Source organism: Canis lupus, chromosome 18, assembly GCF_048164855.1.
Source record: "Canis lupus baileyi chromosome 18, mCanLup2.hap1, whole genome shotgun sequence".
NCBI classification, from domain to species: Eukaryota; Metazoa; Chordata; class Mammalia; order Carnivora; family Canidae; genus Canis; species Canis lupus.
In genome coordinates this window covers 5,628,736-5,641,407 of record NC_132855.1, presented here as the reverse complement: position 1 = coordinate 5,641,407, position 12,672 = coordinate 5,628,736, and the positions used below count along the sequence as shown (strand labels likewise).

The 12,672-nt window shown below is 38.2% G+C and overlaps 1 long non-coding RNA gene across 6 annotated transcripts in view; it reads right to left on the bottom strand.

Moving 5' to 3' along the window:
- Positions 1-12,672, bottom strand: part of LOC140608608 (uncharacterized) — a 347,241-nt gene that overhangs the window by 134,515 nt on the left and 200,054 nt on the right. For all 6 annotated transcript variants that reach the window (XR_012010583.1, XR_012010586.1, XR_012010581.1 and 3 more), the window contains one exon: positions 3,296-3,446. This is a non-coding gene — a long non-coding RNA (uncharacterized lncRNA). The remainder of the gene's footprint in view (positions 1-3,295; positions 3,447-12,672) is intronic.

Here is a 12,672-nt window from a genome sequence, read left to right as displayed (position 1 = left end):
CAGTTCCCCTTCTTTTCTTTATAATCTCTTTCACCGTAACATGTGACTTTAGAAATCAACTTAATTGTACCCGGCATTATATTCCCTATTTTGATAACTTGGAAGTGAGATTTGCTGTCCCAGGTGACAGTGCATGAACCTAAGACCCTTTCCTTCATAGCATAAAAACACATAGGCTTCCCCTTGAAATAAGATGCCACTATATGAAGAGAAATGAATAAACCGGGATCTCCGTGTGGCTCAGCGGTTTAGAGTCTGCCTTCAGTCCAGGGTGTGATCCTGGAGTCCTGGGATCGAGTCCCACGTCGGGCTCCCTGCATGGAGCCTGCTTCTCCCTCTACCTGTGTCTCTGCCTCTCTCTCTCTCTCTGTCTCTCTCTCTCTTTCATGAATAAACAAATAAAATCTTAAAAAAAAAGAAATGGATAAATCCTGAAAGATGAAGTATTTACCAAAAAAAAAAAAAAAAAAGACTGTGTTAACCCTATGTAAGATTATTTTAAACTAGAAGAACTATGATCATGTTAATGAGCAAGTTTAAATTCCGTTTCACTTCCAGCCAATTAGCCAGAGGGTTGGGGGCAGGAGGACATTACCTCAATTACGGAAGATTAGAATTTATGATTCCTTTTGTATATCCGACTTTATTTTTTTATTATTCTATTTTTTATTTTTAAAAATGTATTTATTTGGGAGACAGAGAAAGGAAGCACAAGTGGGAGGGAAAGGGAAACTCAAGCAGATTCCATGCTGAGCACCGAGCCCCATGCAGGGCTCGACCTCATGACCCTGAGATCATGCCCCGAGCCGAAATCAAGAGTTAGACACTCAGCTGTGCCACCCAGCGCCCCCTTTTTTAATATTTCATTTTTTGATTTTTAAAAATTTTCAGAGAGAGAGTGCATATCTGACTTTAGTGCATATGTAGTTGACCCTATGGCACCAGCCCTGAATAAATGTATCCATACTATTAAATGACATAACCTATGTAAGACGTTACTTGGTTATAAATCAAGCCCCCCACTGTGGAAACTGTATTTGCATGGTTTTTGATGTAGAGTCATTTTTCAACTTTCTTTTTTTTTTTTTTTCAACTTTCTGAATTTGTTTGTCACACCTTCTTGGGTGGAGAACTGAACCCTCCTAAATCTCTCAAGATCCCTTATGAGGCCCATTTGGAGCACAAGCTATAAATGTGACATAATCCATCTAGCCAACTTTCTTGATGTGGTAACGTTCAACATGTAACTGTATGCATACAAAGCATCTCCTCAGTGCTATGTAGCACAGTGCCTGGCATATAGGAAAGGCTTATAATATTTATGGAAGGAAATTCTTGAAGAAATTATAAAATTTAATCTGAATAAATGGTATTACATGAAGTATGGTAATATGTTTGTTTTAAAACAGACTGATAAAAAATTCAATTCATTCAATTCAAATACATTCAAATACATTCAATTCAAAAAATTCAAATACATTCAATTCAAAAAAATCAAATACATTAAAATTCATGCTCTATTAGTTAATAGCTTTATGTCTGGATAATTTAAAATATATATAATAATAATAATAATAATAATCATATAAAAAAACTTTCTATACCATTTACTAAGTGCCAGGCACTCTTTTAATTGTTTTGTATACATTAGCACATTAATTCTCACAACCCTCAGTACATATTATCAGTTTCCCATTTGCAGTTAAGAAAACCAAGGCACAGAGAGGTTAAGCAAATTGTCCAGTGTCACACTGCTAGTAAGTGGCAGAGCCAGGTTTAACACCAGACGATCTGGCTCCAGAGACTGTGCTTGTAATCACTTTGCCCTCCTCCTTCTCTAAGGATATGTTGCTTTAACTTTCCTGAGCCTCTGTTTCTCTACTGTGGGAATATGATGACAATACCCTCACATGGTTTTTATAAACAAATAACCTAATAACAGAAGCACAAAATAGGGACTCAATGCATGAGACTTCCTTTCCTCCTTCTTTTTGGTGGATCCCACACCCAACAGCTTGGTGAACATTTAGAAACACCAATCAGGGGCTCACAGAGACTAATTTTCTCTGGGCTAAAAGGCCCTAGGTACTCTAAAAATTCCTCACAAGAGGAATCAAAGGAAAGCTTTCTTAAAGATTAACAGACCTCTGAATTTCATATATTGCTTAAGTGTGTTAAGGGATAACAATTTAAGATACCAGGATCTCCACTCCTTGGCATCACCACCCTGTTTCATCAACAGTATCACTGCCAGGGCCCTCCCCACACCCCAACGCACACTCTTTCTGAGACCATCACCCTATGACATGAGTGGCACACATTGGCTTGAGGCATGACTAACACAGCTGCATACAAAATCAGAAGCAAGTTCTTGGCTTTAGCTCCAAATAAATTCTTGCAACTCATAGCAGGAGTCATTATGAAAGCCAGAGATTCGAATTCAGAAAATCTGGGTATTTTGAAACTCAAAAGACTAATCTCTAGAGAAGACCAAATCTAAGAAAAACTTTCTATCGTTTAACCAATAGACTAAAAAGGAGAAAAACATGAGGAGCTGTATAACCTTTACCCCTGCAAACAAGAGAGAGATGGTCTGGGATTGGGGGGAGTTCTGTGGAGGATGAAAGATAGCTCAGAAATCTCTGAAGTCCTAAAAAAAGAAGAAAAAGAAAGAAGAAAAAGAAGAAAAGAAAGAAAGAAAGAAAGAAGAAAGAAAGAAAGAAAGAAAGAAAGAAAGAAAGAAAGAGAAAGAAAGAAAGAAAGAAAGAAAGAAAGAAAGAAAGAAAGAAAGAAAAAGAAAGAAAGAAGAAAGAAAGAAAGAAAGAAAGAAAGAAAGAAAGAAAGAAAGAAAGAAAGAAAAAAAGAAAGAAAGAAAGAAAGAAAATGTAAAGAAAAGAAATCTCTGAAGTCCTGAGAAGGGGCCTGATACCCTGCACCCTTAGGCTGAGTAGGGCAGACTGAGGATGGAAGACAACTTTGGATAATCCAGCCAGACATGCTTGAGGCTATCTGAGGGGACACATAGGGTCCAAGGAGATAATGAACTTTTGAGATGCCATTACCTCTAATGTGCACATTAGCCATTGGGTAGAAATGACCAGTGAGCCTCTGACAGTTTTCTGAAATTCTTGGGGGAAGATAGAAGAGTCAAGAGAGTGAACTATTGATGCCAGATGGGTCTGGTACACAGGGGGGTAAAGGCAGTGGTAGGTAGAATAGAAACAGACCTACATAAATCTGATAGTAGGGTCCACAGGTTTGCAACATCTCACTGAATACAGGGGGATATACCCACAAACAAGAGGATTTCCGCCTCAGCACATGCCAGCACATGTCAAAGAACAGCTGAGGCCCAGATGCACCCTCCCAAGAGAAGCCTACATGTCACGTGTGCAGCTGAATCTCCAGAGTGGGACACTGAGCTCTTCTTTGCCAAAGTTAAAGTCCTGAAACGAAAGGAGTCACTATATGGATCAGATTTACTGAAAGATAACTAAAGTTTTCTACCATCAGGTAGAAAGGAGACTTACACTAGAAATACATTCCATTTATAGAAAAGTTGATTTTTGTAAAAGTGAGCTGTGACCTATGAAAATACCATACACAATGCATGTCTAAAGGTGACCGAGGTAGCAAATGTATTCTTTATGAAAAGTAGCTATAATTGATGAGCATACTGGATGACATTGGGCAAGAATCTCTTCTGTCTTCTAACTTCATTCCCTAATACCATTAATTTATTAATTCTTAGGGACTGTAAACTGCTGCCTCCAGGATCACCAGGTAACTCCAAATTCTCACACCCACTGCCTATGGGCATCCGTTTCTGCTCTCTGTGGCCCTCGGCCCTTTGACCAGCTCCTCCTCTACTCTTCAGCTGTCTTCACATGTCCGGCTGAGCACTGCCTCGTTGACCACTCCCAGATGGCATCTCATCCTCCTCTCACTGGCTTGGTTGTCCTCAAGGAACTGAATTTTGCCAACAATCAATGAGCTTAGAAGAGCACCCCAAACCCCAGGGGAAATTCCAGCTCCAGCCATTGCTTTCATTGCATCCTTGTGCACACTGAGAAAAGAACCCGGCCCAGCCATACCTGGACGCCTGACCCACGGGAACTGAGAGGTAATAACCTTGTGTTGCTTTAAGGCACGAAGCGTGTAGTAACGTGTTACATAGCATTAGAAAACTAATACGGGTCTTAATACACTATTCTTTGGTACAAATTATGCACTTTGGTTCAGTGTATATAAATGCTTTACTTTTTACTTGACCTTTAGTGGGTAGTCTAGGTCACAATAAATCACCTTTCCTAAATTAAAATTTCATATTTTACTGTGCCAGAAAGAACAAGTGAAATGGCTTCAGCTTCCTGGCAAATTGAACTATTTGTCTCTTGATGTCTGTAAAGTCACTTCCTAATTCCAAATATAAGCTGACTTAAATTAAATGATGCCAAAGTGTCTTCCCTTAAAAACTTAACTGTTAACTCTACTATTTTTACTAATGAGGAAAAAAGTGAGACATTCCAAAAGACTTCCTATGAAAAAAATTCTCTCCGACAGCCACAGTGACTTCAAATTAAATCTCTAAGGGGCGCCTGGGTGGCTTAGTTGGCTAAGCCACTGACTCAGGTTCTGCTCAGGTTGTGATCTCACGGTTGTGAGCTGAGCTCTATGCTCCGCGTGGAGTTCACTCGAGAGTCTCTCTGCCTCCCACTCTGCTGGCTCGCTCCGTCAAAGATAAATTTTAAAAATCTTTTAAAAAATGTAAATCTCTGAGAATTAGCACCACCCATCTCATCAAGAAGAAAAGCCACCTATGGTTTAGGGCCAGACTGTAGCATTCTTCTATAGCATTCTGATGTTAACAAGTTTTTTTAAAAATGTGAGTTCCAGTGTTCTAATCTCATGAGATTTTCTCACCACATAACATCCTAAATAAAGATTTTAGGTCAATTCTTTCATTGAAACAGAAAGTGAGAGACCATGCTTAGAATCACAGGGACAGAATCATAGACTTGACTCAAGAAATAACACTATCTTAAGGGTTCCATCTCTGAAGCATCTGCTTGAACATTTCTGTTGGCAGAGGATATTAACTGAAGTCCCATATGTAGGGAGTATGCATAACGATGGGGAAAAAAAACCCACCTCATTGTCTTATCTATTTCCACAGAAAAGGAGAGAAATGTTCAGACTTTTTGAGTGCTGCTCCTGTTTCCATTTTCTTACATGGCATGATTCTCAGACCTTACGGTGACCAGTCCTATGCCCACAACAGGGAAATTCTAGGAATATAGTAAACTAATAAGTAATCTAGTAATGAGCAGGCTACTCGTAGAATAGTGGGCTAATTATATACTTTCTCAAGAATCAGACCAATGGAAGATGCCTCTATCAGGCGTTAACTAACATTTCTAAATTCTGTGATGAAAGCCCTACACAGAATGAAAACATGGGCCACTGAAGGCTACTTTCCACACACCAGGCAACCTAGCTTTTTAAAAGATGGTCCAAAACAAGAAGCAAGAGCATTTCTAACCACATGCTCTTGACGACCCCTCAAGCAAATAACACCTACCAAACATGTATTGTGCTCAAGGGAATAGAATTGGCATCTTACGGAAAGTAAGCACTTACGAGCTACATGGGGAGAGAGAGATTACAGAAAGAAAATGTTTTATGAAGACAAACTTGATTTATCAACCCAGCACAAGGCAACGTTATGGGAAGGATTACTGTGAGCATATGATTATTTCATTGATTCCACTAATGTTTATTAGCCGACTTTCTCTCTGGAGGGGGTGGTGGTTTAAGATGTCCAATGCAGTCCCAATCTTGTAGCTCTCCAGGTAACGGTGGCCCCAGTCATCAGCACTCACTGCTGCATGTTCCTTCCAGATAACTCCTTAGTAATGACTACCTGTTATTTTGCAAGGCATTCATTTGAGTATGTATCACCACTTGCCTCTCTCTATAAGGGCTACCTCTATTTTTCTTTTTGGCAGTTTCATTTCTACTATTTGTGGGAACACAGGTAGTTCTGATTAGCTGGTTTTATCATAAACTGAGCTACATATGCCCATTATGTTCAAAGTAACAGCGTGGATGAACCTTGAAAACACTGCCAGATTAAATAAGCCAGATACAAAAAGACAAATATCATTTGATTCCACTTATACAAGAATAGGCAAATTCACATAGAGACAGAAAGTAGAATAGAGGTTACCAGGGGCTGGGGGCAGGGGAAGGGATGGAGAGCTATTGTTTAATGGGTACAAAATTTTTGTTTAAAAAAAATGAAAATAATTTGAAAATGAATAATGGTGGTGGTTGCACATTGTAAATGTACCTAATGCCTCTTAATTACACACTTAAAAATGGTCAAAATGATAAATTTTATGTTATATGTAATTTACTACAATAAAAAATTAAGTTAAGAAAATCTCAATAGCAACACAACATTATCCTGTTGAAATTTGAATATATATTTGAACTAATGCTTTACTTCAATTTATATCTATGCTGCAAAAAATTATAATAATGCTGCATTGTCAAAATATTCTATTAGCTGTAAAATAAAAGGAATTGACATGTCCCTGGAAACAAACAAAAACAACTGACATCTAAATTCAGAATATTTTTTGCACATATCCTTGCTCTACCTTAACGACATAATGGAACTAAGATCCAAAAAAGAATATCAAACTCCCACAAACACACATTCAGTGCTTATGATACCCCAAATGCTGTGCTAGGCATTAAGGAAACTGAGTTAAGCAAGGCAAAGTCCCTGACCCCAAGCAGTTCCTAGCTAAAAAAAATAGCTTACTTATCTGGAAGAATGAATATTTGACTTATAAGTCTCAATATACAGTAAAAATAAGAAAATCAGAAAATTCCCCTTACAAATTCTACCCCACAAGATGATTGTATTATGAATTTACTTTTAGGTAATGAATACAAATTTATAGAATCTATTTCTCTGGTTGTTTATACATTTTGAAAAATAAACATCAGAATAAAAAGATTTTAAGCAATTAATAAATAATAAATGAGAATTCGACTATTAACACAAAGCAAAACATGTTAGCATACATCATTTAGCCTTTGAGATTGACATCATGGAATTTATTCCAGACACTTCTACAAGCCCCAGTTCTATTGTCAGTGATAGAACAGTGTCCTGGCTGAACTAAAGGAAGAATAGTGATTCTTTTGGTTGCATATTATTTTTTTTAATTGTATGTTATCTTTGGTCATGAGAGATATTAAGAGCTTTAGATAGGATATTCCTCAATATCCATTCTAAAATCAAAGAGAAGTAGAAAAAAAAAATCCAAAAGCCTTTCTATATTATATAGGTATCCAAAAATATGTTACAAAATAATAGGGCAATAAAGTGGTCAGGTGGTCAGTGGTGTAATTGCCTATACTCAACACCTGGAGGTATATAAGTAGGGTTGCACAAGCTGAGAGTAGAGGCTAAAGGTTAACAATGGTAAATCCTACAAAACGAAAATATAGATTTGGTAAGAAGAGAGTATTTGCACTTCTAAGCTGCTATTTCTTTGGATGCTATTTTGGCTAATTCTTGGATAGGGCTAGCTACTTCCTATGATCAACAGGCTAAACCACTGCACAACTCCAGGGGATGCCATTTATATATGGAGACTCATGTAAATCTCACCCTCTGGAGTTGCATTACCTTGTAACCCTTTTCTACATGTAAGGGCCTGGGGTGAGATGAGGAAGGATTATGAGGAAGGCTAGATGGTATATGACAGGAGGAAGGCCACACACAATCCAGCACCTCTGACCTGAGCACCTAACCTGGAACTAAATCAGGTGTTTACATATACTCCCTATGAGGGATTTGGGGGTACATGTAAATGGACAGTACAGTTTCCAAACATATCCTGTCAAATACCGTACTACCATTTTGTGTCACTTTCCATGGCATTGTGTTAGCATCATTATACAACCATTTAAAACTAAAGGATTTTTTTTAAGTTTTCATTTATGTATTCAGGAGAGACAGAGAGAGAGGCAGAGACACAGGTAGAAGGAGAAGCAGGCTCCCTGCAGGGAGCCCGACGTGGGACTTGATCCCAGGACCCCAGGATCATGCCCTGAGCAGAAGGCAGATGCTTAACCACTGAGCCACCCAGACATCCCAAAACTAAAGGATTTGATCTTAGCATTTCAATTTCTTAGATTCAAATGAATTTGAAAATACATGTCCCTAAAGTTAAGAACATATTTAGGATGTTCTCCGGATGCATACTGAAAATTCGATCTTACATGTTGTTCTATATATTTTTTATAACAAATTTTAGGAAGGATTTGGCTTTAAAAAAAAAATCTGTCATGCTGGCTTTCACATGACATTCTTATAGTCTGTATTTTATAGTTTCTATTTTATTTATATTTTCTATGCATTTGTTATATTAGATCATATATGTGTGTTTCTGGAAATCCCAAGAATTAAATCAAACACACCTTACTTAAACAAGTCAAGCACTACCATTTCCATCTTGACGAGGACGTATATCTGTTTGTTTACTTGCAACACACACACACACACACCACACACACATACATATACACACAATGTGAGTCTTAAATCCTATAAAGTAATATGCTAGAATGGGCTCCTGAATCCAGATACAATATCTTGAAATTTTGTTTAATCACTCTGAGCTAACTGACGTCATTTTTACAATGTCAAAATACAAATGAGCAATAATGCATAATAAAGTGTCAAGCACAGCTATTCAAGATATGATATCTGGGACTCAAACCTAGATTATCTAAATCCAAAGCTCTCAAACTTGTACTGCACTGTCTATGGAAAGAACGAAAAATATTTTATTTTAAAATAAAGTGATTAGGGCCGCCTGGGTGGCTCAGCGGTTTAGCATTTGCCTTCAGCTCAGGGTGTGATCCTGGAGTCCCACGTCGGGCTCCCTGCATGGAGCCTGCTTCTCCCTCTGTTTATGTCTCTGCCTCTCTCTCTCTCTGTGTCTTTCATGAATAAATAAAATAAAATCTTAAAATAAAATAAAGATAAAGTGATTGTAAGAAATAAGAGCATTTTTGTTTGCTTTCCTACACTTGCCTGGAAAATACATTTTAGCCCCAGTTCACCTGGATTTAGGAGCCCATTCTAGTCCTTATTTAATTTTAAATAGAATTTTATGATAGGAAGAATTTTAGATGGAACTTCACAAGACACCAGGTTCAATGTAAATGCTTTTGTACTCTAGAGCCATGCTGCTATCAACCTCTGAGTAGGGAAGACCCCCAAAAATCTTTTAGTTGCTTCAATCTTCCTCTTAGCTTTATCATTAAATTAATATTTCTTACAAAGAAAGTTATTTAAATTACAGGAGTCTTTTCCTACTTTAGGATCATAGGCCACTGGGAACAATAGCCAAAGTCAGACACTATTGTTAATGTACTTGTTATCGACAAGCTAATTCCCCAGATCCCCGACTCACCATCACACATACATACACACACACAATCATTTAACCTCTGTGGGGTTCAGTTTTGTCATCTGGAAAATGGGAATAATTATTTTGATTTAACATATCAAAAGTAACTTCTACAATAACAGAGAAAATATACTTATGTCAAGTTTGGGGAGAAGGAAAGAAAGCTGATATGTCTCTATTGTATCAAGCATTTATTCAACAAACATTTAAGAAGCATCTTTTAGGGGGGCACAGTTGGTTAAGCATCTGACTCTTGAGATTGTCTCAGGTCGTGATCTCAGGGTCATGAAATCGAGCCCCACATCAGGCTCTGTGCTTAACAATATGGAATCTGCTTAAGATTCTCTCTCCCTCTCCCTCTGCCCCTCCCACTCACTCGGGTACTCTCTCTCTCTCTCTCTCTCTCTCTGTCCCCCTAAAATAAGTAAACAAATCTTAAAAAACAAAAAGAAGCATCTTTTAGATGTAAGCCTCCTTAAAGAGAATGAGATGGAGAGTGAGAATATATAAAAGTGAAACAAAAAGACACCCTGTGGTATAGGCTCCTCAAGTGGAGGATGCTAAGCTCATGAATTGCTCCAAATAAAAGAAGAAAAATATATAAAACATAATCCAGAACACACTACAAAGTCCAATTTTTAGTTACAAATCGAGGGAGTCTATTAATTTTTTTTTTGTAATTGATGCCATGATGTAATTTTATATTCACTTTGCAAAGCTACAAGATCCAAAAAAAAAGCCTTGGCAAGATAAACATTCTGACTACTTAAAAGATTCATCTTTAGATTCTTTCAGTTGTTGGGGTATGAGAAGCCAAGGAAAGAGTGTTTCCAACAGTGTTTGTAACCGCCCCTTCTTTCCTCTTCTCCCTAACAAGGTTAGTCAGATTCGTGCAGATTGTGTAGGATGAAAAAGGTCCTTATCACTGCCTGGTGATCACTGTTCCAGCTGGGACAATGAGGGTTCATCCAAAAGCACTGCTTCCTCTCTCTTATTGACAGGAAACCCTGCCTGTGACGAGCTGCACAAACCTTGCTCTGTGCCTGGCAGGGCAGCAGCTGGGCTTGGGAAGAAAAACAATTTCTAAACCTAGTGTTTGTGTAATAAAGTGTCAGGTGGTGGTGAGGCGGGAAGGCTAATTGAAGATGTCAAATACTCGTATCACTATTGTCTTCTCCAGGTGGTACAGAGAATTGTGATAGTCACAAAAAAAAATTTAAGTACAAAATAAAATAACTTTTGGTGTAAGACAACTTGTAAAGAGATACGGTATAATGATAAAAAAAATTGAAGTAGCTCTTCTAAAGGACTTCTAGAAATGGGTTTTAAACACGAATTCTTAGGGGGTTTTGGGAGGTTTTTGTTTGTTTGTTTTTGGTTTTTGTTTGTTTGTTTGTTGGTTAGTTGGTTGGTTGTTTTTTTTAGAGAGCATGCAGGTACAAATGGGCGGGGAGGGGCGGGGGCAGAGGGAGAGGTAGAGAGAATTTTAAGCAGGCTCCACACCCAGCACAGAGTCCGATGTAGAGCTTGATTTCATGCCCCTGAGATCCTGACTTAAGCTGAAGTCAAGTCTGACACGTAACCAGCTGAGCCTCGCTGGCAGCCCTAAACATTGAATTCCTGTGTTCAGTTTTAGAAAAGTATGTTGGATCTCATTCTGAAAATTTGTTCTTAAAAATGTGTGCTGGGGGTGACTGGGTGGCTCAATAGGTTAAGCGTCTGCCTTCAACTCAGATCCTGATCTCAGGGTCCTGAGGTCCCCCTTGGGCCTCCTGCTCAGTGGGGAGTCTTCCTCTCCCTCCGCCCCTCCCCCTGCTCATGTGCACACTCTCTCTGTCTCTCAAGTAAATAAATAAAAATCTTTTTTAAAAATGTGTACTGAATATCCTGTTTTTGTGTGTCATTTTACATCTATATTGCTTCAAAGAAATGCACTAATTATAAGACTTTGTTTAGACACCTAATTAGAGGCCTCAGAGGAAGAAAATGAACCGTATTTTTGATGTGCTAAAATTGAGAACATGGTGGAAGGAGAACATGGGTGGAAGTGTGTATTGAGTATTTGGGGATTTGAACCCAAATCCCTTGAGCTCAAGGGAAGGGTCGGAGCTACTGAAACAGGAAAATGCCAAAGGAGAGAAAAGAAAATTGAAAATGAAGCCAAAAAAAAAGAAAGAAAGAAAGAAGAAAGAAAGAAAGAAAGAAAGAAAGAAAGAAAGAAAGAAAGAAAGAAAAAAAAAGAAAAGAAAGAAAAGAAAAGAAAAGAAAGAAAAGAAAAGAAAAGAAAAGAAAAGAAAAGAGAAACCTAACCCATATTTGGAGATGAAGAGAGAAGAGAAATAATTTTACTGAATATAGATCTAGGTAAAAAGGAAAACCAAAAGAATATAATAAACCTACACGTTGAGAGGTCCACAGGACTCAGATGATACAGAGAGGCCGGGGGGACTAGGAAGGGGAGATGAAGGAGAAGGAGAGGAGAGGGAGGAGGAGGGAAAAGAGGAGTATGAGGAGGACAAGGAAGGTGAAGAGAAGAAGAAGAAGTCAGAGCAGTCATCCAAGTTGTCAAATTGGCCAAGTTTTGACCATTGTGAAAACAGTTTCAGTGCATGATGAGAGCAGATTGCCAGAGGAACCAGGTTTCAGGTGAGTCAAGTAGTAAGGCAATGTAGGAAACATGAAGAGATTATTTTTTAAAAATAAAATTAAATAATATATATTATTAATATATAAAATTAAATATAAAATTAAATTAAATAATATATATATATTATTTTTTTTTTAAAGCAGTCGGGAAAGGAAGACACAGAACCTTTGAGAGAGGAGAAAGCTGGAGGACGGCCTCTTGCTTTTGAAAAAAGAGAGCCCAAGTGGTGGGAACAGGAACAGAGGCAAGGAAAGACGGGGAGCTTTGATCCTCAAGAAAACAAAAATCTGTTTTTAAAAAAAATTAAAATTCCAGAGAACTGAAAATTAAGGGTTCGGCTGTTACTTAGCACACTCCGGGGTCGGCCACGCCAGTCAGCATTTAGGAATTCCCTGTCCTGAAACAGCCATGCGCTTAAGCCCATGATTCAGACAGTTTGCTGTTTGTTTGCTTTTCCTTTGGTGAGAGAATCTGAACATCCTGTGGTAAACCAAAGGCATTCCCTGCCCTCTCCTGCCCTCTCCT